The 24,629-nt window shown below is 46.3% G+C and overlaps 1 long non-coding RNA gene across 1 annotated transcript; it reads right to left on the reverse strand.

Moving 5' to 3' along the window:
• Positions 1–1,206: 1,206 nt before the first annotated feature.
• On the reverse strand, positions 1,207–19,384 carry LOC311578354. Its single transcript, XR_014772858.1, has 3 exons — positions 19,340–19,384; positions 17,436–17,561; positions 1,207–1,266 (listed from the first exon to the last, which is right to left on the reverse strand). It is a non-coding gene; the product is annotated as an uncharacterized lncRNA (long non-coding RNA).
• Positions 19,385–24,629: the final 5,245 nt, after the last annotated feature.

A 24,629-nucleotide genomic window follows, 5' to 3' on the forward strand; every position in this document is an offset into this window, starting at 1 on the left:
GGAGGCTGGAGAGATGGCTCAGTGGTCAAGACCACTGGCTACTCTTCCAAAGGACCTAGGTTTAGTTTCCTGTACCCACATGGTGGCTCACAAACTGCCTGTAACTCCTGTCCCAAGAGATCTCATATCCTCTCCCGGTCTTGGAGGCCACTGCATGTACATGGTGCACAGACACGCATGCAGGCAAAATACCCATACACATAAAATGAAAATAAATAAATAAACGCTTGTCCCAGTCACTCCACTCCATTCAGTGGCCAGTGTAAGTGAGCAGCTGCCACTGATACCCAGCCAAGACCCTCCACCAGCAAGGAGAGGTAATGACTCAATGAAGGCCACAATAATCATTAGCTTTTTTTTTCCTGTGAAGAGACATTTTTTGAATAAGGAGTGTGCACTGATTCCAGACATAACTCCGGTGCACTTTTAATGGAACAGAGCAGACCCTAAAGCTAAATTTTATATGCACCGAGAAACAACAACAAAATTCATGTGGCTCTCTTCTCTGGGATATCATTTTGTTGCAAGGGTTTGGAAGTGGATCCTTGGTGTCTCAGGTAGGCAGATTCCATCATGCTTCCCAAAGGCAGTAAATCACTGCTTGCTAGCTCCTGTATTTATTTCCTATGCCGTACTTTCCAGCATTCCTTTAGAGTGCGCTACGTCCGGTTACGCTTCTGTTTTTAGAGAACTGCAAAGCGGTGTGCTGCGTCCCACTGTCAGCAACACCAAGCAGCTCGGCTACTGCTTCCTTTTCTCGGCTGCTGATTCATTCAGTCTCATAGCGCCCTGCTTGTTATGCCCTGTTAGTATAGCAGACGGTCTCAGTAAGTCGCCCCATCAAACGACTGATCCGAAAATGAAATTAAAAGCGATTCAGGATCATGAAGGTGGAAAAGCAGAGGCGGTTATCACTCTTCAACCATGTCCTGGTTTGTCACGGTGGCCATCTTGAAGAACGAAAGCAAAGCAAAGGAGGCTATTAAAGTTTTCACTCCATTAAAGGCCATGAGACTAACACCAGCTCAAGAACGGCCTGCCTCAGAGAGAATTCTGGTGGCCTGAGTGAGGGGTGCACAGAGGCATGCCCCATGATGTTCCATGGTGATCTTGGCTGAGTCGTGATGTTTTTCAGTGTTGCGGGAGGAGGAGGTTGGGTCTGAGCATGCTGTCGGATTTTGAGCTAACTTCCGGTGAATCTCATATAGTTCAAGTATTGGTATTCATGATGAGACAGAAAATTGAGCAGCAAACTGCCGAATGTTTCTATGAAGACAATTGAGGGAAGCCAGTCAGGGAGGAAAATGGTTCTCCAAAGGAAAATATCACAGAACTGTACCACACAGCCTGGGTGTGCAGAGGCAGTGTCAATAGGCTTATTTCTGAGTACCTTGTGGTATTCACACGGTGACCAAATCCAGGGACACATATCTTAGGACACTGTCTCTGTCCTTCAGATATTACATTCTAACCCCAGGCCTCCTCTCTTTCTATACAAGCAGATCCCCCCCCAAACTATAGCCACTAGGGTGCCCCTGCTACTTCTGTCTTTTGTGGCCGCTCTGACGTGGGCAGTAGACTGATTGATACCCGTGTTTGCCTTGCACCCACACATATGAAGCTAAACCTTTCAGGAACCACAGTCAGCCCTTTCTCTACTGTGACTTCTCATAAGTGACTGACCGGGTAGCCATGGTGGGAACAGAGTAAGTGTCATAGCAGAACGGCTGATGTGGAGATCTGAGCCGCCTGTTCATTTGGCTTACTGTATCTTGTTTGCGTTAATCCCAGTGGACCAACAGCTTCGTCACCCAGGGGATTACTGCTGTAACCATTGCACCCCGTGCCACAATTTAGCAGATTTCCTAAACCCAGTTCATGATGGGCAGTAGTGCTGCAAAGTCATTCTATAAGAAGACCCCACCCCCCAGTAGAGATCCATGGCCCATCAGCACCTCCAAAGCTAGGGAATGTCTTTCCTGATCCTGACGGAGCTCTGGGTAGAGCAACGGGGTACCAAGACAGGAAGTATGCCAGACCTGAGGCACAGTTGGCTAGTCACAACTTTGTTCTCTACCTCCTATTCCCTCCGTGGGCTTTAGTTTCCCCTACCACAAATAGGGTTCAAGTTTAAGAATTGCACGTCTTATTCATATTCTTCTTATTATTCATCTCTGTATTAAATAGCCAGGGGAGTGTCCAAAAGCACAGATTATAAAGTGTGTGTGTGTGTTTGCCCAAAGCTGTATGCATATGCCATGGCTTATGTGAGGGGGTCAGGGGACAACGAAGTGCAATCATCTCTCCCCTCCTACTGTGCGGGGATTCAAGGCTCAGATCATCAGGCCTGCATGCAAGCACCTCTACGCAGAGCTGTCTCACCAACCCAAGTATAGATTCTAAAGCACCTTCCCAGAGGTTCTCCTTTGCTGTGCCACAGCAGGCTGTGCTCCACCTCCTGGCCTTTCCACAGCTCTGACACCTCACACTTGGTCTCACTGGAAAAGGAGGCATAAACATGCCTGCCACCGAAGGACTTTATGAAAAATAAACAAGCAATACTGTATGTTTTGGCCTGTGCATATGTGCTCAGCAAGGGCAAAGGGCACATCCACAGGCTTTGTCTCCTGTGGGGAAAGCACACAGCTTCCCTGAGCCTTGGGACTAAGAACTTTATACTGACCGCCAGAGAAGCAGTGTTTACACCAGAGATTTATCTTAAGGATTAAACTACTTAACACACCAACTCTAAAGTCCTGGCATGAAGAAGAGTAGCCATCAATATTTATTAAGCACGTATGGTATATACTTCTGTATTAAAATTGGGTTTGTGGAAACATTTCATCTATGGAGTGCTAAGCAACTCTGGCCAAAGTTACTAGCAAAATCTGAATGTGTTCTCTTTAGCAGGTAACTAAACTGAAGCCCAGGCATTAGGAAATACACACAGGCTCAGGAGATGGACATGGGATTGCTGTGTGAGACACGGAGCCTACTGATGCCTTAAGCATCCTGTTTCCGTCCTTCCTAAGCCCTCATTTTTCCACTCTGGGGAAGGACAGGATGGAACAGAGTCAGCTCTGGGGGTCCTAATTGTATGGTACTTCCCCTAATCAGAGACAGCTACAGAGTAAAGCTGGGAATCAGATCTCCAGTTCTGTGGCCCCTAGCACTTGTACTCTCTGGAGACCAGGTAGAAAGCCAGGGAACCTCTTCTCCATCGGTGAGTTGTTCTCACCTCCCATCAGAGTTATTTCTGGCCACGTGCTTTCTTCCCATTCTCCAGTAATGGAGAAGATGACTTACACTCACAGTCAACAGCTGCTGCACAAAGCCACCACAGAAGAGAAATACACAAAGAAGTCAGGCAGCCACTTGCTCCCCACTGGGGGCAACTGAGCTGGACAGAGTAACCGCCAGAGGCAAAGCTAAAATGATGGCCTGACAGGACCCACCGAAGCCATGTGGATAGCAGTGAGCTGCAGTCTGGGTTAAAAACCCAGATTAGCTCTGACTTTCATACAAACTCTGGTGCCCCCATTTCTGACCACGTCCCCTTGATGGGGAGGCCTGGTGGCACTCAGAGGAAGAGGAAGGATAACAGGTCACCAAGAAGAGACTCGATACCCTATGAGCATATAGAGGGGGAGGAGGTCCCCCTCAGTCACAGACATGGGGGGGGGAAGCGGGAGGGAGGGAGGGAGGGAGGAATGAGAGGATACAAGGGATGGGCTAACAGCTGAGTTGTAATATGAATAAATTAATTTTTTAAAAGCCCAGATTAGCAATAGCAATCCAACTGCCTGACATCATTGAACTTCAGCCAGTCACCCAGGCTGTCAGGCTCTCTGGTTCACATTAGCCACACACTTCAGGCCCAGAGAGGTCTAGTCCTTGGCAAGAGACCTTGGGCCTCTTTCCTTTATCTGGTATTTCTTATCTATCTTTTCTGGAACAAAGGCATTCCTTGGAAAATCAAGCCCACCGCTTTGCCCAGTTTAAAAGCATGACTCACCCTCTGGGAGAAAATTTGAGAATTACTCTCATACTTGGCCTCCACATAATCCCAGATTTCCTCTGACATCCTTGATCCCAGTGACTATTACATTTACTGAAAATGTTTTATGTGCTTGTCCCTGATTAAAAAAAAACACTTCTGGGGAAGGTGGCTTAGTCAATAAAGTTCCTTTGTAAGTGCAAGGATCTTAATTCAGATTCCAAGCCACCCCCATACAAAGGTGGGTACAGCAGTGTGCACCTGCAATTCCTGCACCTGAGTGGGCAGAGACAGGAGGATCTCTGGGGCTTGGTGGACAGCTGGTCTAGTTGAATCATCAAGCTGCAAGTTCCAGAAGAGATCTCGTCTGAAATTAAAATATGGTGGAGGAGAAATAGAGAAAGACATCTAGCATCAGCCTCTAGCCTTTACAAATATATGTACACATGGGTGCACGCACATGAACACACACACACACACACACACACACACACACACACAGAGTTAAATACTTTTCATGTGTCAACCTGTTGACCCTTCCTTCCTGTTGGTACCACCAGTTCTTGAAGTACAAACTGAGTTACAGCTACATATCCTTCACCCTTTCCCATATCCCATGGCAGGAGAGCACAGGGCATCTACCCAGTAGACACAAGTGAGCATCCCGCATCTGCCCAGTAGACACGAGTGAGCATCCCGCATCTGCCCAGTAGACACGAGTGAGCACCCCGCATCTGCCCAGTAGACACGAGTGAGCACCCCGCATCTGCCCAGTAGACACGAGTGAGCACCCCGCATCTGCCCAGTAGACACGAGTGAGCACCCCGCATCTGCCCAGTAGACACGAGTGAGCACCCCGCATCTGCCCAGTAGACACGAGTGAGCACCCCGCATCTGCCCAGTAGACACGAGTGAGCACCCCGCATCTGCCCAGTAGACACGAGTGAGCACCCCGCATCTGCCCAGTAGACACGAGTGAGCACCCCGCATCTGCCCAGTAGACATGAGTGAGCATCCCGCATCTGCCCAGTGGACACGAGTGAGCATCCCGCATCTGCCCAGTAGACACGAGTGAGCATCCCGCATCTGCCCAGTAGACAAGAGTGAGCATCCCGCATCTGCCCAGTAGACACGAGTGACCATCCCGCATCTGCCCAGTAGACACGAGTGAGCATCCCGCATCTGCCCAGTAGACACGAGTGAGCATCCCGGATCTGCCCAGTGGACACGAGTGAGCATCCCGGATCTGTCCAGTGGACACGAGTGAGCATCCCGCATCTGCCCAGTGGACACGAGTGAACATCCCGCATCTGCCCAGTGGACACGAGTGAGCATCCCGCATCTGCCCAGTAGACACGAGTGAGCACCCCGCATCTGCCCAGTAGACACGAGTGAGCACCCCGCATCTGCCCAGTAGACAAAAGTGAGCATCCCGCATCTGCCCAGTAGACACAAGTGAGCATCCTGCATCTACCCAGTAGACACAAGTGAGCATCCTGCATGGTCTCAGAACAGAAAATACTCTGAGGCAAGTACAGGACATAGTCTTTCACCTATTGACCCAACACCCCCAAAAGGTATCATGTGTCCTCTGGTTGGGGGCCCTGCATCCTTTACAATAGCCAAGCATTGCAGTTTTTTCATCTGTGGGGCCACAGGATGATTCAGGAAATTATTTTCCGATATGAGGAAGAAGAAAAGGCCTGTCCATCATGCCTACTAAAGACTGACTGGAACCTGCAACCCAGACCATGAAAATGCTGTTGAGTAATATAAAATCTGAATGGTGCTGGGTGATGCACGGAAGAGGGAGGAAGTCTCAAACCCTTTCCGGAATTTGGAATAATAGGTATGGGGGAAGGCAACAATTCGAGAAGTTGATGATGAAGGCGAGGAGGAGCAGACAGCACAGGGATGCATGAAACACAAACAAAGCTGGATAGAAAGCTACTCCATTATGGTAGCTGATGTAGCTTTCTCTGTGCTGTATGGTGTAGAATTTACCATGCTACATTCACTGTCCACTGGGGGGAGCAAGGCATCAGAAGAAGCTCTGTCTATGCTGCATCAGACACCTTTTCCCGTGTGTGTGTGTGTGTGTGTGTGTGTGTGTGTGTGTGTGTGTGTGTTTTGTGTGTACTGGGTCCATGTATTTTATACTGTGCTGTTCTCTGGAGCTAGGAGTGAGCATCAGGCTCTTCCAGATCCTGCATCAGTCTACTCCACTTGCCCACACTTTGGAAGCCCTGCTACCGTTCATGCTGGGAAAACTCTGACAACTTAACAGGGGCTTGAAAAGAAAGCCACAGCACCCCATAACCCCCCACTGGCCTCAGCTTTGATATTCTTTGATAACCAGACCCTAGAACATTCTTCTGGTAAGACTTCTATAGTCCTTCATTCCGCCAATGTACCCACTTAACAAGGGCTCGAGCCTTAAATGCTGATGGGGCCAATGCTAGAAGGACCTGGGTCTGCTCACCTCTCTGAGCAGAGGAAGTAGAGCCAGCAGGGTGATCCAACTCCTAGCTTTTCCTGTTTTTAGATGGAATCTGGCTGCTCCTCTTTTCCCTATCTCTCCCTGTGAGCGTCATGAGTGGGCAGAAGTCTCTGTGTACCCCCAAGCCCACAGGTTCCCTCTTTCACTTCCTGGAAATTTCCCCAAAGCAGAGTGTCTATTCTGCAGATTGGAGATCTCATGTCATCATTCCTAGACCATGACCTGCCAAGGAATTCCTTTCATCTCTGGGACTCCCATCTGCTATCAAGGAGCTGCACAGCACAGCAGGAACTCTTCACCCCTGTAGCAAGATTAGGTACCTCTGGGACAATCAGATAACTAATAAATTGTGTGTGTGTGTGTGTGTGTGTGTGTGTGTGTGTGTGTGTGTGAGAGAGAGAGAGAGAGAGAGAGAGAGAGAGAGAGAGAGAAGAATCCTCAGATGTCATTCTCAATCACTGTCTACCTTGATTTTGACACAGGGTCTCTCATTTTGTGGTGTGTGTGTGTGTGTGTGTGTGTGTGTGTGTGTGTGTGTGTGTGTGTGTGTTTAAGCCAGAGGACAATCTCAGATGTTCTCTAGGCTCAACTGTCCAACTGACTTTACGGCAGAGTCTCTCACTGGTGTGGAACTCGCCAAGGAGGTGAGGTAGCTGGCCAAAGCCTTAGGAATCTGCCAGTCTCTGCCTCTCCAGATTGAGGAATGTGAGCACGTGCCACCACAGTCATCTTTCTCATACAGATTCTGGGGATTCAACACAGGCCATGCTTCTGGCAGTTTCCTTGACACCAGCTTTGAGCTCAGGCCTACTCTGTATTCCATGGCTGCGCTGACGTGGTGGTTCCAGTGCCCAGTATCAGCTTCCTGGAAGCCAAGATTATGGTTGCTGTCCGTCCAGCCTTTGGTTATGGTAGGCTCAATGTCCTTAACCGTTACACTTTATTATGAGCTTGTACCTCCTTTACAACATGACTAGCCTAAACAAGAGGGAAAGGAGATTAAGGAAAACAAGAATGAAACCTTCTGGGTATCAGTTCCTGGGGACGATTCTCCTGGCATAGTCAGCAGGATTCCAGCAGACCACCAATTCCATCAAAGTTGCTGCTGGAACCCGGAACCCCTGGGGCTGTTCTCTCTAGGAGCATCTTGAACAGCCAAACAATACCAAGCCCCATAAAAGCCCAGTCTCTTGTTTGGTGCTCATAATATATCTCCTCTCAGAGTCAAGTCAAGGATGTTTTTCAGCTGGCAACAACCAAGCTCCCCAACGAAGTGGTTCGACTTCTAAGTGGATAAACATCCTGCTCTCTCACAAGTCTGTTCCCTATCCCACACTTGGAATCAAAACAAAAACATGTTTATCTTTCCTACAGGATACTCCTTCCTCCTACTGCTCAGCAGACCATCTCCCACCCGTTGGGGCAAGTGCCTCCCCCAACCCATTGCAGTACCATCCAGAACATCCTCCCCTCCTTGTCATCTCCATCTAATCTACTCTTAGCCCAGACAATGACTCACTTATCTATGAAGAGAGAGACCCCCCCCCCCAGGGAAAGAGGCAGCAATGACCATAGTGGTTATATTTCCCTTTCCAGTGGCCAAGATGGAGTGAGATGAAAGGGGATCTATGTAGAGTGGACAGGAAAAGAAAAAAAGAGACAGAAATCCTAACTGGCAGGCTTTGGATCTTGCTCTGGGTAAAAAAAAAAATCAGAAAAATTCAAGATGCCAAGCACAGAACCATATTTGGAATGACCTTAAGGTGCCAAGATGTACAACCTGACTTCATCCCAAAGGTGACAAAGAATTTATCACAAAGGGCATTGGAACTAGCCAGAAAGAGAGGAGGCCTAATTAGTAGTATGCTTCTTGTGGCCATGGAAAAATGGTAATGGCTCATAGCACTAGCAAGCTGCACTGAGATGTATGGAAGATAAGGACAGACTGAGATTGCTGGGCACCAGGTCCTAGGACCGACTTCTCAAACACCATATGATGCTAATTGCTCTTACTGTCCCAGTGCAGAGGTACCTAGTATGTGCTTGGAGATAAGACCTCCTCTTCCTTGGGGGTCTCCCCAAATGTCCTCTGCAGTATAAAAGCTTGGCCAACTTATTTTTCCAAATTGGGACTTATTGCAGAAATCAACATTCTCCCTGCAAAGGGGACCAACTTAGCCTGCAAGTCTGAGGGAGAAGAGGATGGCATCTGCAGAGAGCAGTGTCAGAAGCTGAGATGACGCCGGTGCCAGAAGTGGCACAGAATCCCTGTGCAAAGAGGTATGTCAAGTTCCCTTTCTGGACCTCAGTTTTGTGGGCCTGCATTACAGGTGAGAGATGAAGGGATCTGGGGAACGAGTTCACAGGTTCCTGCAGCTCTAGGAGTCACGCTTCTGAGCAGCACGACTCCAGGCACATACACAGCATCGCGTGTACACGGGCTGGGGACAAGCTGGTAGAAAAACTACTTCAAACGTGTACTCAAGTGTACTCAGGGCAGGGCTAAGAATCCTCTCACGGGATAGGCACTGCCTAAGGTCACTAGCTAGTGACTCGGTGTCAAGGCAAACAGGCTTGTTTCATCCTCCCATCAGATGCAGTAGCTCTGGGTGTCTCATCTGCCACCAAGGCTCCACCTCCAAGCACCAGTCAGGACCAAGGCCCCAGCCTACTATAGGAGCACACGCTACTCTGGAAGAAAGATAACAGACATGTCCCCACATGTTCTGCCACTCAGAGAAGCCTGTGGCAGCGGGCAAGTCTTGTCAGATGAAGGGGAAAGAAGACAGGCAGAGAGAGTGGGGACACGGACACCATGTACCCAGCTTCGGGTAGATATTTCTTCACGTCTTCCGTGATGCTCCGTCACTATTTTGCAGAGGTCCCCGTCCAACTTGCCGTCATGGAGGTGCTGCGCGCCATTGAGTGTCCCAACCCCGATGTCTCTTTGTCAGGCTGTGACTCTGCAACTGGACTGCCAGGGTTGGCGAGGGGCGGGGGAGATGGGGGGAGTCTGTACACATATTGTTCACTTTTGCACTAGACAGATGGTTTCTAAGTTAGATACTTAGATTCGCTGGGGCTACTCTTGAAAACATAAGCGTCCGGGTGTTATATAAGTGGCTTCCTTGAAATTAAAAACATTACCTCCAGGACTGAGACAGGAAGATCATGAGACTCAAGAGGTAAACAGACATGTCCGGGAAAGTTGAAACTTGCAAGACTTAAAAGGCCCCTCTTCGTTGTTGAGAAACAGTAAACAACAGCTGCCTGAAGTTGACACTCATCATCCCGGCTGTGGAGAGGAGATTTTTTTCACTTGTGCGCAGAAGGCTTTCGTGAGTCTGTGGGTTGAGCTTCTTGGTGACACAGTTAACTTTTGTGTCTTTCTTGCTCTTATAAGTAGCCCCACACCCACACTTCTGTTATTAGCGCTAATGAAACTTTGTTGTTTTTTTTCTAAGTTGGACTTGAGAGCAATGGACACACTGGTCAGTTGCAGGTTTCCTTTCTTGGGTGGGTACATGTATACGTTGGGTCTCCCCTAGGCAGCCTCTCACACACCACCAGACAGACCTCCTCCCAAGATTCTGAGTCAAGAGTGCTAGGTTGCGGGGAAGTGCACATCAGGTTTTCAAATGGTTTCCTCAGAGATGTTAAAGGCTCTGGGACCCCGAAACTCTCTGGGATTCCTTTGTGTTCTTCCCCTTAGGTTCTCTCCCACTGTCTTGCACTTGAGTTACAGTTTACAGTTAACCTGCCCAAATCCTACACTGACTGTTGATAATCCTCCAGTCCCGGATCACCATTGATCAGCTATGTCTCTTCCCATTGGTCCTGTGATTCTGTAGACCTTGAATACATCTATTTAAAAAAAAAGGGAGTGTTCCAAGATCATCTCGAACCTGCCTCTGCCCCATTGCTTCAGACTCAACTGTGGAAGGAACATGAACGGGCCCCGGGTGAAAGTAGTCTTGGTGGGCTTTGCCTCATTGAAACACCTCTGATATTCCACTGGGAGAAGCATCTGTGATAGACAGAAAGGAGCCATTAGGGCCCAGGGATTAAGGACAGGACCTAGGACACTAGCTGCAAGTTGACCATCTATGGGAGGAGGGAACTGGAGGAGAGACCATGGGCTCAGGACCAACTGGGAGAGAGGAGAAGCTAAGAGACTAGAGAAAAGGATTGGACCATGAGGGTGCGGATTGCTTCTGTGGGGAGAGGATCTGTGTGCAGGCCCAGAGATGCCTAGGGATTCCTCCCGTGGAACTGATACCTGGATGGTTTATTCTTCTTCTCTTTAACCTCCTTTCCCTCTTCTTCAGGGTAGTCGGGTTGTAAGTTTATTAACCTCTGCTTAATAAATTCATAATACAGTCTAATTGTTAAGGGACCAGAGCCAACACTCAACTAAGTTGTAAGACAGACTTCACTTCAAGAAACTTGCCTCACTTCCAATGCACAGTCATCTCCATCCACTACTAAGTTGGCCAGACCGTAGACATCACCTCATTCATCAGCTTCTAAATTACCCGAAAGCCATCTGTCTGATCCACTGGATAACGATGAAGTAAGAAACCACCATAAGGATCAAGAGACAGGAAAGCTCCACCCCTGGAGAATGTGGCCAGCAGCTAACCAGAACAACTTCAGAACTTGGGCAGTATAAAGTCTCATTCTGGCTGTGCTGATTGAGGTTCCTCAAACCTTGATTGAAACCAGAGCCAAAGGAAGGGAAATTGCACAGTCAAAGAGACTTGCTGGCTGTGGTCCCTGAACACTCTCCAGAAACAAGGATGGTTTCTTTTGGTGTCACATACCTGGTATCTGTTTCCGCAGCTTTCTAGAGCCTGGAGCCCTCTGTACCACTGGTTCATGAGAGTGTGTTGAGATTTCACGGCCCTCTATTTCCAGGAGACATTTTTCCTATTTATTTATAAAGACTGTAGAACTTTATTCCCTTGTCTATAGCACAAAAAATCATGGAAGGTTCATGTCTGCCTAAGGGTCCACATGCTGAGCCTCTTCCTGGCACCCATCCTATCAACGCCACATCCCTCTCAGCTTCCAGATCAGAAGCTGACCGGTTAAACACTTGACCATGAGATAGCAACTCCCTGTTGCTTCTTGTTGTCAACTCATTTAGTTCACATGCATCTTAGGGAAACTGAGGCCCAGGGAACTGACAGAAGCATCTGAATTTGGACTTCTAGTGGTGGCCTGACTCCAGAATACATCTATCTTAACCCTGTCCTGCCCACCACAACATAAAGCTTTCCAAAGCTCTTCCCTGCCCTTCTCTCGTTTGCCTTTCTTGGGCTCAAATGTCCCTGTCTCAGAGCAAACCCCTTGCAAAAAGATCATCAATCATGGAAGAATAGGAGAAAGGAGGCTAAAGTTATGGACAGCATGTCAGGAGTTCCATTCATCCATAATCTTCTGCCTGAGAGGAATCATTAAAGAATCCTCTGCCTGTCTCTCATGCCTTATGTGGTGTACGTCAGTTTCCTTAGATATTAAAACTTCCCACTGTGAAGGGAATCTCATCAAGCATAGAAATGAACAGGAAGGTGAAACAACAGGATATTCTAAAAGGAGGCGAAATATTCCATCCTGCAGCTCCTTAAGCCCAAGAAACAACCCAAAGGCTTCAGGAAGTTCCTGAAACTGAACAGGCTCACTAGGCTCGTCTATTCCCTAGTGTGTATGTAAGCTGAAAGGACTGATGAGATTCTTACTTAGTTTCCTGAAGAGGCTCAGACCAACCAGGCAGCCTAAAAGAAGCAGAGATCAGCCAAGCTGCCTAGAAGCTTGAGGCTAAGTGAACTAACTACCAATAAGCTGTGCGTTGCTCTCAAGGTCCCTATGTTTCATGAGCTGTCACACATGCTGGAGTGGGCTTTGGTGATGCAGCTGCCTTTAAGCCATTTTAGCTCCTGTAAGTAAATATCCAGCTAATAAAACTCACTGGTTCACCAAGTTGAACTTGGGTTGGATCCTTACTTTGGTTTGTCATTGGTTCCCTGTCCGTGATGAGTAGCCATTGGTTCATACTTCCCTCATAATGTCACACACCACCACATAAAGCACACCGTGGCTAATTGCTCGTCAGCTTGACACAGCTGGACAGAAGGGGCATCAACTGAGGAACTGCCTTCATTTGATTGGCCTGTGAGCATGTCTGTAAAGCATTTTCTGATGGATACAGGAAGATCAAGCCTACTGTGGACGGTGCTGTACCTTGGGAAGTGGGCCTAGGCTGTAGAAGAAAGAGACCCGAGTAAGCCGGGGAACAAGCCAATAAGCAACGTTTCTCTAAGACAATGGTTCTTAACCTTCCTGATGCTGTGACCCTTTACTATAGTTCCTCATGCTGTGGTTGTTGGTGTTCCTGCTCGGATGGAACAGTGTCCTGGAACTCAGGAGCCCAGGAACCACACAACTGAGAGGAAGCTTCCTCAACAGAGGCGTTGCAGCTCTCAGGGGAGGGTATCCCCAGATGAGCTGAGATGCTCAGGAGCCTCAGCCGTGCTCCTTCTTTGCTTCTTCTTCTCTTTGCTTCTTGACTTCTTCAGATAAGAGAGTCACACCAGGCAGCAAGTATCGTTAAAAAAAAAAAAAATTGGAGGGATGAAACCAAGGAGAGGAGGGATGAATGCAGGAGTGAGTGCCGCTCCTCCCAGGAGTGGGTGCTGCTCCTCCCAGGAGTGGGTGCTGCTCCTCCCAGGAGTGGGTGCTGCTCCTCCCAGGAGTGGGTGAGAACTGGTGAGATTTCAAGTCCTGAGCTTGGGGAAGCTCAGGGATTGGTGGGGTTTTGTGGGAAGTGTGGGAATTAGTGGGCTTCGCTGCTCAGGGATTGGTGGGTTTTTATTCAGATTTTCCCACCTAAAATTAGCATAATCTGGGAAAGGCCCTACTGAGAGGCTGGAGATGGCCTTTATGACAGACAGTTACGGAGGGTGGAAATGTCATTAGGACAAAGAGGTGTGGGTGGGGGGCCTATTGACTCGTGCTTCAAGGGCTCTACGCAGACTTCAACCCTGAGCTGAACAGAACAACTTTCCTCAACTAAATTGTGAATTTACACTGAGGGGCATCCCTGATCCTGGTCCTGGTCCTAGTCCCTGGCTGACAACCCAAAACCTAGTAAAGCTCCCTGATTTAGGGGACTGGCTGGTTTATACATTGTTGCCACAGAGACTGGCTCCTGCCTCCTCCTGAGTTCCCTGTCAGCAAGAGCCATAGCTGAGGCCTCGGGTGCTGCTGCTTTCTCCTGAGTCTGAGTTTCCAGTTTCTCTAGTCTGATCTCAGGTCCCAGGGCTGTGGAAAGTTAGCCTCAGATGCTCTGGAGTCCTGAGGCGTTGCTGTCTGGAGGTGTAGAGAGGCCAGCAGCACAGCATGAAGATCTGAGCACCCCGTGAAGATCTGAGCACCCCTTGAAGATCTGAGCACCCCTTCCAGGACCACAGAGGCATGGCACCCCAGGGAGCTGAAGAGGGGCACCTGGGGAAAGATGTAGGGGGGGAGCCCAGGGGCAAAACTTGAAGAGTATACAAAGTTTACAAAGTATATAAACTTTACAAAGGAAGTTCACCGCAGGGTGTTTTCTCTGCTGAGAATGGGTGAAGAGCCAACAGTGGTGACCCCCAACCATAAAGTTATTTTCATTGCTACTTGGTAACAGTAATTTCACTACTGTTATGAATCATAACATAAATGTCTGTGTTTTCTAGTGGTCTTAGGTGACCCCTGTGAAAGGGTCATCCCCCAAAGTGGTTGTGGCTGCTCTGTGATTCCCCTTTTGTTCCTGCCTCCAGTTCTTGCCTTGAGTTCCTACTTTGACTTTCCTTCAGCATAGACTGCAACCTGTAAGTTGGATAAACCCTTCGCTACCCAAGTTGGTCACTGTTAGTTAGTATTGAATCAAGCAACAGGAAATCAAACTAAGACAAACTATCAACCTCTTTTCCCACAAACTTCTTAGGTTGACAGTTGCTTTGAGATCTCTGTGCCACTTGGACCACAGAGCTGGTTAGCAGGTGAGCCGAGACTATGCCTGGATGCTCTGCAAAGTTCCTTACATCTTAGCTCTTTTACCTTGCTCCCTTATAACTGCCTCTTCCTCTTCCCATGCCCCTCCTCTAGGTGAGCGAAAGCATCCTGTTCTGGCTGAGCATGTATGGACACTTGATTCTTGAACTGAACCTTACAAGATGACTCGGGGTTCTATGACGCAATGAGCAGGGGAAGGTCCCAAATTGATTTATTTTTAAAGGGTCTCAGTTCCTTCTTGCCAGAGGAAATCCGGAGGCTGAGGATATGCTTCAAGTGTTCTCACTTCTACATTGCTGTAAAGGGACATGATGATGTTCACCGAAAAACAACATAAGGAAGAGGCAAAAAGCTCTAAAGTCATTATAAAGAAGAAAAATGTCAGAGCTCCTAAGCTAAGGAGACAATTCATAAGATTAAAAAAATGCACATAGGAAGAGATGGCAGTTAAGAGCGCTTGCTGCTCATAACGAGGACTCAACTTCCCTTCCCAGCACCCTCATCAGACAGCACAAAACCACCTGTAACTCCAGGTCCAGAGGATCTGATGTCCCCTTCTGACCTCTGTGGGTACCTGTTAACACACACACACACACACACACACACACAGAGAGAGAGAGAGAGAGAGAGAGAGAGAGAGAGAGAGAGAGAGACAGAGAGAGACAGAGACAGAGAGACAGAGAGAGAGAGAGAGACAGAGACAGAGACAGAGACAGAGACAGAGACAGAGACAGAGAGTGTGTTACAGAGTGGAGGGTAGAATAAAGTTTTTTCAAATTCAAACACTATTAATATATGCTAATTTATAGTAGCAATACCTGAGGGAAGCAGCTTCAGAAGGGCATTTATTGTGGCTCATGGTTCAAGTGGGTAGGGCAACTACTTGGCCATGAGGGTGTGTGGCAGGCTCCTCCCATATCAGTTGAGCCAGGAAGCAGGAAACACTAAGCAGAAACAGACACAGGTATAGCCCTCAAGACCTGCCACCCCCACAAGTGACACACTGCTGCCCCCAAAAGCACATGTCCCAAAGGTTCCACAGACTCCCTAGACAATGCCACCAGCCGGGGAGGTGACATTCAAACAATGGAGCCTATGAGGGATGCTTCACATTCAAACCATAACAAATGCACACTATTAAATCAAATAGTCTACTGTATTTGGCCTCATTTTAAAAAAAGTGACAAATACATAATAAGAATGACTTTATAGGTGACATGAAACTTGAGTAGCCAGTAAATCCTTCACAATGTCTGACGGATACTAGGATGTTTGCCTTATATGTTTCTTTGGTGTTTGGTTTTTCCTTAGTCAGGCTCTCATGCTGGCCTAGGGCTTGCTGTGCAGCTGGGGATGACCAGGAACTTCTCCCTGCATCCACCTCACAAGTGCTCACTCAGCTCACCACGCCTGCTTTATGTAGGAATGGGCGTGGAATCCAGAGCCTCGTGCGTGCTAGGCAATCACTGTCTTATATTTGTAACCCTGTGCTTTCCGTAAATAATTAAATAAAATATCACCCAAAGTACCAATTAACACCTGTGCCCACTGAGGGCTTTATCATCATTTCCACTTCGCTAAGCGAATGTGAATAACGTGCTATCATAACCATTAGCATAATAGCCTGGCATTTAGATAAAAGTCAATTGCAAGATTATGGGATTATTACGGGTTCATTTTCTGTCTCGACAAAAACAACAAAAAATATGTTTTATTTAGAACGCTGCAGAAGGCACTAAATGTTATGAAGCTATTTAGATGCACCGTTCTGCCTCACATTAAAATTTAACAAAACCTAAGCGAGTGGGCCTTTGAACGTGAGGATTATGAATCGTTCAGCCTGAGAGTGTTCCACAGTACACGTCTGAACACTTCCAAATGATGGTCAACAGCCACTGAGCTGTTGCAACTGGCCAGGTGGAGGAATAGCTCCTAATGGCACCAGTTCTCACTCCGCACATTGAGTGGGACTCATGCCAAAGACAGATAAGAATTCATGGCTTACCTCCGTCAGCAAAAGGCAAGCCAAACTGACAAACGCCACTCTGGGCAGGGATCATTAAGAACTGGAGCAAATCTTTCTCTGTCCTTCACAGGCCATGGTGTCTGGGGGTGGGGAGGGGGGTATTCACTGGCGAGGAACCTTAATCAGAGGCAGCCATGGAAAGCTGTACTATGTCAGTCATGCTACACCCTTCTTCCACTACAGGCAGAGCCTTCTCAAGGACAACCAGAGGTCTAGATGCTCTGTTATATGACACACACTACCCAGGGCACATCAAGTCATTGTTCTTTTCCTCAACTTCCCCATGATGGCATTTCTTGGCTATCAACTTAGCTTCATCTGTAATTAACTTATATACCCAAATGGCTGTGCATATTTGTGAGGGACTTTTTTTTTTTTCTCTTAATCAAATCATTTGAAGTGGGGAGAATCACTTCTAATCTAGATTTTTAAGGTGGGGTGATCCACCTTTAAACTGGGCCACATCTTCTGCTGACAGCCTATATAAAGGACATGGAAGAAGGAAGGCAGCTCTCTCTTTACCTGCTTCTCTCATTCTCACTAGCAGCTCTATTTTTTTCACTGGCATTAGAGCCTACTACTTTGAGTTTCTGGTGTTCTTCCTCAGGATTGTGCTGGGTTCTTAGATTTCCATTGATAGACAGCCATTGCTGAACTAGCTGGACCACATATATATATATATGTGTGTGTGTGTGTGTGTGTGTGTGTGTGTGTGTGTGTGTGTGTGTGTATATAATAAGTTCTGAATATAAGTTGTATAAGTTCTGCTTCTCCAGATAACTCTAGTATGTGCCCCACCAATGAAGTTGGGATAATAAACATTCATTTAGGAAGTGAACACAGAAACTCCTTTTCACCTTTATTTGGATCCATGTTTCAGACCAAATGGCCTCTGTTGTCATCAAAGATGGGTGGGGCATGATCCTTGGAATCCACACTGTCGAGGCATTCAGGAATTCAGATGCACTGCAAATATCCAAGCCCTAGGAACATCCAAGAGCCGGTCAGAGGACACCCATGCATATCCCACAACCTGGGTAAAGACCCAGAAGCAACTAGGCACTCACTGACACCCTAATGACCTATTTGTTGTCATAATAAAACAGTGTGTGCACCTCTCATACTCACCCCTTATCCCAGACATCATTTGAGGGTACATCCTACTGATTCCACAGAGTAATGAATGATGAGACATTCTCATATCACTTGTGCAATATGTCGTCTCGGGGTACCCCCCCCCACACTATAGTGTTCTCCCATGCCCTTGTCCTTATGGAATTACATGGTCACTTTTGTTCCAGTGTGCCCACTTGATTGTTCACGCTGCAGCTAGGGCAAGCCATAACAAGTCGCCAGAGGCTTCCTTCTGCTGGGCAAGGTCAGCATTGAATAGATGTGATGAAGCAAGGGCAGGGTGTTCCTTAGACCCAGTAGTAGCTGATCACGTCTCTTTGGTTAAGACATATCAAGCAAGCTTCCCTGAAAGCATCTATTTTCCAGTGGGGCCCAGGATTGCTTGTCCTTGCCACGTGAGCTGGTAGCTGTAAGTTATTCCATAACAACAAAGACTTTACCAGGAGGCAGAGAACAAAGTAGGAGGCCCGACGCCCAATTGGTCTTAGTAATCTAATCCCGGAGCCTGGGTTTCGGGTTCTTAATCAGTTGTCACTCTCATTTGGAGGAAATTGTTTTCCTCTCCTTTGCTTCCCTCTATTTGTAAACGACACTTTGAACTAGCTCAAAAGTGGCTCCAAAGCTGGTCATGATTAAAAGTTACCCAAGTCAACCAGAGCACTTCAAAACCAGAAGATTCCGGACACCGTCTCCATAAACTGTTCCTGCATTTTGTAGGGTTTATCAGTCCCACAACTTAGCAATACTTGCCCAAGGAATCCTTGTGTTACAAGCAGGTCTGGGCACTAGCGCACTGATGGTCTGTGAGCTTCCTGGGTTCCTTACTATCCTTTCTTGGATGTCTCTTCCTTCTTAATTGGTGTTGCGTGGTGACATTTCTTTGGACACGGTCACACACGTGTCATACACACTGTATGGCCTGTCACAAATCGTTTCCTCTGCCTACTTCTTTCTCTCTCGTTTGTCAAGGTAAAGGGTTGACTTAGGGAAAAGATCTCCTTCAGGCCATTCTGTGACCCTGTGACTACTGGGAATGGAGGATGAGGAAGGAACCAAAAAACAAAGCAGAGAGCTTGCTTGCCAGGAGACGCAAGTCAGAACCCGGCTCAGTTCCTTTGCATGCCCTTCTCCTGTCTTCTTTTTTCCAGATTATTGTTTCTGATCTCAATTCAAGATCTCTTCCATTAACCATGGGGCCACAGGCAATTGGCAGGATTTTCTTTAGAAAACTGCTCATTGGGAAGGTACCTAAAAGAAGGAATAACTTAAGCAGGCAGAACAGCTAGACAAAAACAGCTCCTTGCCTGGCCTGGCTTAAGTTTCATTTCAACTTCTTGCAATGGGATTCCTTGAATTCTGTTTAAAAATAAAATAAGAGAGGGAAGTTGCATAATCAGAAAGCCTCAAGGACTGACATGCACACACTCCTCACAGAATCCTGGTGTACTATGGTGGCCATCCACATTGGCATACAGATCCCATTTCTTACAAGCCCACAGAGTGTTCTGCCCTTGGGTCATGATAGCATCCCAAGAGCTCACTTGTTCACTTCTAGAAGACATTTTGCCATTATCCACCTATGGTATAAGCTTGGGTTCTCTCTTCCAACACATCTGTGTATACTTACCTTACCAGACTATGGGTTACAGCTAGTGTACTGATCACGCACCACACACTATCCACTCTTCAGTGCATGCTTTGACATCAGATAGTCTAACAGTCACAGCAGGTCCCATTTCTGTACAAGAAGGTTAAACGTATTAAGCATAAAGAAGTTGTGTGCCTTCTCTGACACAGAGAATACAACTATCCTGATAAGAAAGAAGATGTTATAAGGGGTTACTCTAAAGAGCCCTGCCTTTTGGCTATCATACTATTGAAACATTTGATCTCTAGAAAGAGAAAAGTCTCTGGGTATCTCATGCTGGGGAAAGGAAAAGGCTGAGGTCTTGGGCCCAGTCAGAAGGGGTGCCTGTCTCCTGAAAACCAACAACAACAACAACAACAACAACAACAACAACAACAACAGCAGCAGCAACAACAACCAATTCATTATGTGTCAGGTTACCTGCAGATCAGATTGTATTGACACAAGATTGGCAGGCAAGTTGACACATGGACCTGGATTGTTCTCTCTTTGCACACTTCTGGCTGCCTACTTATACCTAAACCTAGACCTCTTTCCAATGACTGAATTGCCCAGTGAGTAAATCTTTTTTTTCTGCTTGCCACTGTTAATTGTGTTGTTGAAACAGGATGACTAAGGATTTGTGCCTAAAGTTGGCTTATTAGAGGGCTACCAAGGCCCAGGCTCTGACTCTAATTTCAGTAACAATTTGAACTTGCTTTCCTAGGAACTGAATCCAGACTTTGAGCCTATGCTATGCTGTGTCTCTTGGGGTTGAAGAAAGCACTGCTCTGCAAATGACCAGGGCCTTGCATTAACCTTTGTCTTCAGTCATGGATGAGTCAAGATCAGCTTGAAACTACTCAACCCAGGAATGACAACTATACAGACAGTATCACTGTCTAGTGCTGTGGCCACGGCAGACCTGAATATGTCTGTCAATCACAGCATCCTATTTGGTAAATCAAGCTAAGACTTAGTTGTTGCTTGTCTGTTCATTTTTCTATTCCACTTTCTGGTCATCCACTACAAGACTCTGAGGCTGACACATAACTGAGGACTCTCTGTCATCCCTAAACTTGTCAGAATGCTATCCATTCTGGATATATCGAATTATAACAAAGCTGGGAAGACTTCCTCATGGTCATACTGGGCAAGTTGTTGGCTAAATCATGACTAATCTCAAGTTGCTCAACAATGTGGTTTTTTTTTTCATTTCATCAGCCCTTTTTATTTCCCTATGAATATGATTTTTCATACCTATTAATGTTGTCTACTTATAGAAGCTCAGAGGAGAGACTGGCTAAACTCTGAAGGTATTATGTAAAATAGCAACAATGCAAAACACATACAAATCTGATTTGTAATCCAATACATCTCGATAGAATCAGAGCCACAGGATACTCCTGGCATCCCCACAGACTAGAAGACAGTGTCCTACAACACCCCAAATTTCTCTCTGATTATAAAAATTAGTAGTTACATTCCTATGGACAAGGCTGCAGAGATTGATTAGCTGTTAATGGTAAGTACATAGTTAGATGGGATAGGTATGGTGTTGTATAGGATCTGAATTAGGTTTCCAGTACACATTCTAACTCCAGAGGATACAACACCCTCTTCTGGTCTCTTTGCACACTTGAACACATTTGTGCGCACACACACACACACACACACACACACACACACACACGATTTAAATAGATAAATAAATCTGTATTTTTAAGGGAGCCAAATAAATTCTGTGCAAAATTATCTGTGCTTTTCCCCTGTTGCTTATTTCAAAGTGTAATTGATATGTGATGAGATTCAGGTATTTTAAATGCACCATTTTATGCATTTCACGTGCATAAGCAACTAGTTTCACCACCACTCTGGTCACAACATAATTACAAGCAATCCTCCTGATAAAGCTGATGTAGCCTCATCATTGCTATTTCTACTTAATTGGATAGGTAGGAGATTGACACATCAAAGTGCAGAATGTTCCAGGCTCCCTTCTATCAGTTCCCACAAAAGAATCCACCATGGTGACATCTGTTATCATAGGTTAACTTCACTTTTTAACCAATAAATGTCTGCTTCTTCACAAACTGCCCAACATTCTTTTTTTTATTTTTAATTAATTTATTCTTGTTACATCTCAATGGTTATCCCATCCCTTGTATCCTCCCACTCTTCCCTCCCTCTCATTTTTCCCTTATTCCCCTCCCCTATGACGGTTCCTGAGGGGGATTTCCTCCCCCTGTATATGCTCATAGGGTATCAAGTCTCTTCTTGGTAACCTGCTGTCCTTCCTCTGAGTGCCACCAGGTCTCCCCCTCCAGGGGACATGGTCAAATATGAGGCACCAGAGTTTGTGTGAAAGTCATACCCCACTCTCCACTCAACTGTGGAGAATGTGCTTCCAACATTCTTAAGACTAGTTGACTCATATCCTAGTGATGGAGCAAGCTTTCAAACAATGTAATCATCTGAATAAGAAGTTTTACAGTATTATAACATCCACACATTTGATTTATTAATCCCTTGGCTGTGGAATTAAATGGAAGTATGAACGATCATGTATCAGCTTGTCATGCATACTTTTTATAAGTATAAAAAGAAAAATCTCATAGGTCATGACTATGGAAAAATGAGTAAATTAACTGCAGTGTACTGATGTATATAAGACCTTTATGGAGCATTTAAGGTTCAAGATTATTGGAGCACAGTTAATGGTTTGTCAGAAGTCTCACTGTGTCAACTGAGAACCAATATGGCATCTCAGATCAGAAAATAAGCCGAAAACAAAAAGTGAGAGCTGTGGCAGGAAAATTTGGTAAAATGAACTTCATTGCTGTTGAAACATTCTTCTTGGTGAAATGTATTGTTAAAAGAAAACACCATAGACCGGAAGAAGGCATTTGCAATGCCCAGTCTAATAAATAAATTCTACCCAAATCCGAAAAAGAACTCTTAAGCCCAGAAACAAGAAAATGACCAATCACATGTTAAAAATGGCACACACAAAAAAATTTAATAGATACACTCCACCAAAGAACCTGTAGGAAAGGAAAACAACATAGAAATGAATTCCTTTGACTTCCAGCTTTTCTACTTGGACCCAGAAAGAAGTTGGAGGAATCACTCCTATTTGACAAGGAGAAAAATTGCTGAATTAAACTGAAGATTGGCAACTTTTCTTAGATCTGCCAGAGCTCTTCAAGGTAACCAGAGCAGGAGATGGATGGAGAGTGTTGCGCCCTCCCACCGGCAGGAACGACGCAGACACCAGGATTCTTCTCAATCGCGCTTTATTGGGAGCGCCCTTGAAGCTGAAACGAAAGACCCCGAATGCCCACGAGCATGTTGTTTAAATACTGTCTGTATGTGGAGTGTCAAAGTCTCATTGGTTGCATTTGCATGCTTCATTAGCATGCCCCATTAGCATGCCTGCAGTTGAGAGGGCCATATTGGAGTGCTTCATTTGCATACCCCTGTTCAGGAGGGGTGCATTAAGAGGGCTTACATCTGTGCATGTGCGGGAGCGTTAACGGTCGCTGCTAAGTGGTAACGGTCGCTGCCATTATCAGGCGCGGCCGCGCCTTACAGGAGAGAACCACATTTGGCCAGAAGCAGGAGTCAAAGGGTCAAAAACACAGGTCAGGAGATTAAGCTTTAGCTGAAAGTCTTGAAAATGGAACTATATAGGAGGCAGTTCCTCACAGGGCGAGGAGGGGAATCCAAACTCATGCATAAAGTTGATTGCCAGGGCCTCCACCAGGTTTACAGGGTGAATATCACCCAAATATTCTCTAATGCCTCCAGTAGGGACAGAGGAAGATGTCCATTTTGAAACATATTCAGAAGAAATGCTGTCATTCTGAAAAAAAAAACAGTGCTAGAAGATTCTACACACACTGCTCAGAGAGAGAGAAGTTATCATCAGTCTTGCTCAAGATAGGAGGAAACCCTGCAAACTGTAATAACGACGGTCCTGGCAAGACATCCCCACACTAGTGTGGTAGTGGTATGAATATTAAGGGAGTAACCAATCTCTTTCTGATTGGACTTAAGGTCTGCTCCACAAGACAGAGCCTGTGCTTGGCACTGTTAACCTGAGACCAGGTAAAGTCATAGCCTCTAGGGGAGAACTCGCTTCTGAGCAGACATAGATTTAAACCAACGCCTAAAAGACTTGCCAGTCTATCCACAGATAGCACATCTCCGAGCCCTCACCAACAAGGCTTCTTTTTCGTAGCACATGATGATGAATACAAAACCCCACCCCAATGGTCAACGTGCAGAGAGTAAAAACCATGGAGTGTTCAGCTCTAAACATGACACCTACATCACACCCCTTATTCCCAAGCACCAGGGATAATTGCAGAAAAGAAGCTAGGAAAATGGTAAGAGCCAAAGGAAGCGGACGGTTGCAGAGACACAAGAGGGAAATCGCACATGTAAACTAACATTGGCAGTGACAGCATGCACACAGACCAAGTCAGCCTGGAAGTTCTAGCCCTAGCCGAGGAGCCATTGGCAACTGATGGCGCCTGCAAGCGGGAGAGTCAGTTGTCTTTGGGGTTGCAGCCCATGAGAGGCTGCCCATGTTCCAGTACCTGGCCTTATACACAATCACATGCTATGGCACTAAGTGGACTCCACGGGTTTAAAAAATTAAAAAGAGAGAGAGAGATTGAGAGAGAGAGAGAGAGAGAGAGAGAGAGAGAGAGAGAGAGAGAGAGAATGAAACTGGGAGGGAATTGTGATACTGAAGACAGGAAACTGGAAGGAAGGGCATGAGGATAGACAATTAAAACATATTGTATACATATATGGAATTCTCAATCAATTAAAACAAAGTGCATTGGAGGGGATAAAAATGCATTGGGTGAATATTTTTTAAAATGCTCAAACTTTTGTGTTCTCTACTAGTTCTAGAAGAAAGTTGCTTTTCCAGAACCTAATCTACACAAGGAATAGAAAATACCCATTCAGAACAATTGGCAAACCCTCCTAAAAGTAGAAAGGGGACAGGTGTCAAGGGCATGGGGCTGAGGGCAGTCAGTGACTGAGACCTAATCATCCCTGCCACCACATCTACCAGTGCCAAAGGGTCACTGCTAAAAGAGCAGCAGTATCCAGATGTTAATGCAAGAAAGACTGTCTAGAGAAACCCTGTCTCACTATTAGGAAAACAAAAACTCTTAACTCTAACGACTGACTTATCTCCATTCCTGCCACCCAATGCACTGTGCTTGATTTCAACAAGCATACCAAAAGGCAAGAAGCACACAGACTCAGG

Source organism: Acomys minous, assembly GCF_964271855.1.
Source record: "Acomys minous genome assembly, chromosome: 12".
NCBI lineage: Eukaryota > Metazoa > Chordata > Mammalia > Rodentia > Muridae > Acomys > Acomys minous.